The sequence below is a fragment of the Macadamia integrifolia genome, chromosome 11 (genome assembly GCF_013358625.1).
Source record: "Macadamia integrifolia cultivar HAES 741 chromosome 11, SCU_Mint_v3, whole genome shotgun sequence".
Classification (NCBI taxonomy): domain Eukaryota; kingdom Viridiplantae; phylum Streptophyta; class Magnoliopsida; order Proteales; family Proteaceae; genus Macadamia; species Macadamia integrifolia.
In genome coordinates, this window is record NC_056567.1 from 14570186 (window position 1) to 14577183 (window position 6998).

Genomic DNA, 6998 nt, shown 5'->3' on the forward strand with positions numbered 1-6998 from the left:
TTTGAATAACATCGACTTTCTCACAAGTCATCTGTATCATCTCAGGTCCTAACATTCGACGTTCACCTACCTCATCCCAATACAAGGGAGTTCTGCACTTCCTGCCATATAATGCCTCATACAGAGCCATCCCAATTGTAGCTTGGTAACTGTTGTTATAGGCAAACTCCATAAGAGGTATATATTCTTCCCAACTGCCACTCATCTCCATTGTACATGCCCTGAGCATGTCCTCTAATATCTGTATGGTTCGCTCCAACTGACCATCAGTCTATGGGTGGAAAGCCATACTCAAATTCAACTGCGATCCCAAGGCACGTTGTAAGTTTTTCCAAAATCTGGAAGTGAACCTTAGGTCCCTATCTGAAACAATGCTCACTGGCACTCCATGTAAACGCACTATGTTGTCCATGTAAAGTTGTGCTAGTTTGGCCATGGAGAACTTGGTTTTGATGGGAATGAAATGAGCAGTCTTGGTAAGCCGATCAACGATCACCCATATCGCGTCCATTCCCTTAGGTGTACATGGTAGTCCGGTGACGAAGTCCATTGTAATCCTCTCCCACTTCCACTCTGATACTGGGAGTGGCTGAAGAGTACTATAAGGTCGATGCCTCGCAGCTTTTACTTTCTGGCATGTGAGACAAGTCGCCACATACAGAGCTATTGTGACTTTCATGCTTGGCCACCAGCAATTTTGTTTGAGGTCTTTGTACATCTTGGTACTTCCTGGGTGAAGTGAGTACTCGGAGCTATGTGCTTCTCGCACTATCTTATCTTGTATATCCAAATCATCGGGTACACATAGTCTGCCTCGAAACATCAATGCCCCATCACTGGCTAAAACAAAATCTGGGTCGTTCATTGTTTGATCTTGAACCTTAACTCTAATCCACTGCAATTCAGGATCCAAAGGTTGTTTCATTATTACCTCTTGCCTAATAGCCGGATGCACCTGTAGAGCCGTCAAGGATACAGTCAACATTTAAGGTTTTCTGGTTGATGTTCCAAGTCTAAGGTTACTCCTTCATACAAGAGGACTTCATCCATTAGCATCGCCTCTTGCACGAGTGGTGGGCTGACTGCTAAGCATGAGAGTGACACAGTCTGTGCCTTCCGACTCAACGCATCTGCCACTACATTTGCCTTGCCGGGATGATACTAAATGTCGCAGTCGTAATCCTTCATGAGCTCAAGCCATCTCCTCTGTCTCATGTTCAAATCTTTCTGGGTGAAGAAGTACTTCAGACTTTTGTGATCACTATATATCTCACACTTCTCCCCATACAAATAATGTCACAAAATCTTAAGGGCAAAAATGACTGTGGCTAGTTCTAAGTCATGAGTGGGGTAGTTCTTCTCATACTCCTTTAGTTGTCGGGATGCATACGCTATTACTTTACCACGTTGCATGAGAACGCAACCCAAACCAACTTTGGAAGCATCAGTGTAGACTGTCATTCCACTTGTGCCTTCAAGGATGGTCAACACAGGGGCCGACACCAACCTCTTCTTCAATTCCTGGAAACTCCTCTCACATTCCTTTGCCCAGTCGAATTTCACACCCTTTTTGGTTAATCTGGTCATTGGTGCTGAGATTCGGGCGAAATTCTCGATGAAACACTGGTAGTATCCAGCCAAACCCAAGAAGCTTCTAATTTCAGTGACATTCTTGGGGCTTTCCCATTCCACTACTGCTTTCACCTTATCAGGATCCACTTCGATTCTGACTTTGGACACTACGTGCCCTAGGAGTCCAACTTGTTCAAGCCAGAATTCACACTTGCTGTACTTAGCAAACAGCTGTTGTTCTCTCAACCTCTGTAACACCATTCTCAAGTGTTGAGTGTGCTCCTCTTCTGTCTTGGAGTAGATCAAGATGTCATCAATAAAAATAATTACCCATTTATCGAGGACATTGTGTAATACTCGATTCATTAAATCCATGAATGCTGCCGGTGCATTGGTTAACCCGAAAGATAACACTAGGAACTCATAGTGACCATACCGAGTCCTAAATGTTGTTTTGGGTATATCACTGCTCTTTATCTTGAGCTGATAATAGCCTAATCGAAGGTCTATCTTTGAAAATACCCTGGCACCCTGCAATTGGTCAAATAAATCATCAATACGTGGCAATGGATACTGGTTTTTAATGGTTAGCTTATTCAACTCCCGGTAATCTATGCACATACGCAGGTTGCCATCTTTCTTTTTGACAAACAACACTGGGGCACCCCAAGGTGAAACACTTAGGTGAATAAACCCTTTTTCTAATAGTTCCTGCAACTGCATCTGCAACTCCTTTAATTCAGCTGGTGCCATCCTATATGGAGCCTTAGATACTGGAGCTGCTCCAGGAGTCAAATCTATGGCAAACTCCAACTCTCTATCAGGTGGTAAATGCATCAGATCATCTGGGAAAACGTCGGGAAACTCTTTAACCACCTTTACCTCTTCTAGAGGTGTAATCCTTGCATCAACATCAAGTACCGATGCCAAGTAACCATGACATCCACTTTCTAGCAATTTTACCGCTTGAAGAGCAGAGACAAGGACCTTCTTCACTCTTTTCATGGGATTTGCTCGGTATACCAATTCTTTCCCTTCGTCATCTATCACCTTTATCAGCTTTTCAGCATAGATCACATTAGCTCGATGAGCCGACAACCAATCCATACCCAGTATAACATCAAAATTCTGTATATTAAACTTAATGAGTTGTGCATCAAAGTTCTTCCCACTAATTTCCACTGGGCACGGCCTATACACTTCCTTCAACTGTGCAACCTTACCAGTAGGCATACTAACAATCATTCCATGGTCTAGGATCCTGGGTGACGTCCCAAGTTTCTCTACAAATCTCTTAGATGTGAATGAATGAGTAGCTCCTGAATCGAATAAAACATAGGCTGGTATGCCTGATATGGGTAGGATACCTAGTATAACAATGCATATAATTTCAGCAGGTCATCAATATTAATCATAATGAATTTCTTAATTTAAAATGTACCTGCTACTACTTCTGTACTGGCCTCTGCTTCCTCACCTGATAGAGCATACATCCTTCCCTGCGGTTGATTCCCCCGAGCTAAGGGAGGTCAGTACGCAGAGGGCTGACTAGAGGGCAAGGCTGGTCTGACCCGACAGTCTTTTGCATAATGCCCATATGAATGGCAGTTGAAGCAACAAATCTGAGATGTCGGGACTGGGGCGGGGCCCCTCTGCACTTGACCCGTTGCAGATGGAGGTCGAGGTGGCCTTGGAGCTGTAGGTGCCGCGCCAGTGTTCGGGTGAAAAGAGGTGGAGCCTGAACCACCAGCTTGGTCTAGGAGGGTAGCCAGATGGCCTATAGGGCTGCCTATATATAGGCCCAGAACTGTACGATCCGCGGTATGCCTTGGAGGAGTTCCCCATATCCGGAAATGGATTTGTTCTCTTCCACAGTCCAGGTGTGAGGGATTGTTCTCCCTTCTGCTTATCCTCCATGGTCTTGGCCTTCTGCACAATCTGGCCATTGTCAGTCAAATTCAAGACCTCAAGTACAGACCCAATGGATGCTTTTAGGCCTTTTAGGAACCTCGCGGCCTTCTCTTCAGCTGTCCTCATATGCCTTGGGGCAAAATGGAACAAACTCTCGAATTGTTGTTGGTACTCAAGGACAGTCTTACCTCCTTGAGTTAAAGCCATAAACTCAGTCTCCTTGCGGTCTCTGAAGTTGCGCGGATAATGGTTGTCTAAGAACAACTCCTTGAACTGTTCCCAAGTGGGTTCTGGATGGGCAGCCAGCAATATGGGCTTGGAGGTTTGCCACCAAGAATTTGCCTCCTTCTTGAGTTGCAACCCAGCATAAATGAGTTTCTGTGCGTCCGTGCAGTCAAGCACTTCAAATATTTTCTCTAGTTCTTAGATCCATTGGTCCGGTTCTAGAGGATCACTCCCCACCTTAGAGAATACAAGTGGTAAGTTCCTCTTGAATGACTCCACTACCCTTGACGTATTATTCATCGGCGGGAAGTTAGGAGCATAAGCCGGATAGTAAGAGTATGAAGGAGGCATCCCATACTGAGGAACACTGAATGGTGGGATTGGAGGTGTACCTCCCACTTGTGGTCCCGTTCCCGACCCTATAGGCGGGTCCTGTGGAGTAAGTACCCGGGGAGGATGACCCGATTGAGAAAGGTCCAATTGTTGCTGAATTGCAGTCATAAATGCTTGCTGTTGCTGAAGCATTTGTTGCTGAAAAGCCTGTTGTGACTGCTGAATTATAGTAGCAACATCTCCCGGAATAATGACCGGTGGAGGGTCCGGGAGTGTAGTCATAGGTGGGTCCCCATGTGCCCCACCCAGACCAAGGGTCTCTGGAGGTACTGGAGGTGAGGTTTACCCCATAGAGCGGGACCTCCTGGGATTCAGTAGTCGACCGACCGGACGAGGACCCCGCGAGGTACCTCGGGCATTGCTACATGATCTAGTACGTATCATCGTATCCCTACACCTGGAACATATCACACACCATATTGGTTAAACACCGTAGAGTTGATTTCGGCACACAATTATATGCCATCACATAAGGTATTATAGTGTATGATAGTCTGCAATTAACCGTAACTTAATTCCAAGATACAGGGCCAATGCCCCAACAGATATGTCAATGGTCCCACTTAACCATAACACATTAATATAGGAATAATAATAAAAATAATCAATATAATCATATTAGTAAAATAAAAAAAATTCAATTTTTCCCAAATTTCCACAACCGGTGGGCTGCACCGACGGGTAGGGGCCCACCGGTCGGCTCGCCGATCCCAGTACCTCAAACAGGCGGGTAGGGGGGCCCATCGGTCGGCCCGCCGGTCCTAGCCGAGTAAAATCGTGAACAGGGCCTGTCTTTCCTCCTTTCCTTCCTCTTTCTCTCTCTCTCTCTCTCTCTTCCTTGGGCGATCTTGAAGGTCTCCTCGGCGCTTCCACTCGCGGTTCCACTCATCAACTCGGTGCTTTTGAGAAGATTCAACTCTCCCCCTTTCAAGTAAGTTTCTTCTTCACCTTTCTCAGAATTTTCATTTGGGGGTAGATTCATGTGTAGACTTTAATCTCGGCTTCAGGAGAGGTTCTCAGCACTGGGCTGGGAGTCTATCCTCCACGTAGACCGTCCATGCTACGAGCAGCTAGTTCACCGATTCTACTGCAACTTGGAGGTTTCTTATCCGTACGGGGAGTACACCATAGTCAGCTTGGTGAAGGGGGTAAACATCCAGCTGACGGTGGATACCTTGGCCAGTATCTTGAGCATATCGGCAGCTGGGCACCGATACTATAGTTCTCCCAGGAGTAAGCCTCTGGGACCATTCATGAGCTTGGAGACGCCGGACTTCATCTACGAGACCATCTGTGGCAGCAGTACCCGTCTAGAGTCTGAGACGTCCTTCTACCCCGAGGTTCATTTATTCGCCCGTTTGGTCCAGTTCAACCTGCTCCCCAGAGGAGGTCATCAGAACCAAGTGGGTTTCATGGCGGCCTTCATCGCTTTCTGCATATACACGGCCGTAGAGGGAGGTGTCGAGCACTTGTGCCTGTCGTACATCATTCTCACGACGATGGAGCACCACACTTCCCACCCTGAGGATGGAGGATTCCCCTATGGCAGGATCCTCACTAGGATCTTTGAGTTCTTCAGGGTGGACCTGAGTGGCGAGGAGGGGAAGACTCCGACGGATAGGTTCGACCGGGGTAACCTCCTGAGGATGGGTCTCCATACCCTGATGGATACACCTCTGAGAGCAGGAGCTCAGAGAGGTAGGGGTAGGAGGGCTACCCCTATGGAGGATGTCCACATGGAGGAGGAGTCCAGCGAGGAGGATGAGGACTATGTTCCTCAGGACGAGGAGGATGATCTGGTGGGTGGTGACATGCCTCAGGAGTCGAGAGGTCCCGATCCTAGTCCCTCAAGAGCTGCAGCCGCACAGCAGAGAGCCCCACCACCTGAGGGTGGTGCGTACGATTTTGAGGGCATGATATCCACCATGCGGACCCTGCAGGATGGCCAAGTTCAGCTACTGAGAAAGCTGGACGAGAGTGCTTCCAGGGAGGAACGCATCCTGGAGAGGCAGGCTACCTTGGAGAACTCCTTTCTCCAATTGGGCCAGGACTTGAGCACCACGGCCAATGCCATATCAACAGATTTTGGTCAATTACGGAGGGCGGTACGACTAGTGAACGTGAGGTTTGACTACTACGACCACCGCCTCGACGTCAACTCTAGGCCTCCGGTGAACGTGGTGATCATTGATGACGACGACGATGACTAGTGAGGGCTTAGCTCGCCCACACCAGCTTTCTATCTATTTTTCTTTTTGTGGACCTTGTTGTATATTTCATTTCTTCTCATTCCTTGTATTTGCATTGTAACTGGAATTATTTATGGAATAATATATTTGATAGCGATTTTTGTGGTGAATTCATATGTTGAATACTTGTGTAGTTTAGTTGTGGTGTATTTTGCTACTTTTAATCATTGTCATATATGAATATATCGTTTATCAGGTGTTTGTGTGAAAAAATTTTGGGAATCCCATTCTACGCCGTTATGCTGCCGAAATTTCGTCAAACTAGTACTCGATAGGTACATCAACTTATTACTTTTTATCTACTCTCACGCATGCCATGAATGTAACATCTAAATGCAACCCTTTTTAATACTTCTTTCTTTGGCTTTTACTCTTTAAAGCTTTTACATTAACCCAATCCCATTTCCCTATTATAGATTCTACGGGATTCTAATGGTATGCTGTGAGTGGAGCAGAGCATCACGCTCTGATACCACCGTTTGTCACACCCCGTTCACACTGAATCGGGCCAGTGACCGGGTTAACACCAGTTAACCCAAACCTGCCAGGATCATCTGATACTGTATTCCACCACAGCATACACATAACTAATAAAAACTTATCAGATCAGCAGAAGACTAGGTTTACCTGTGAATATTCCCATAATAC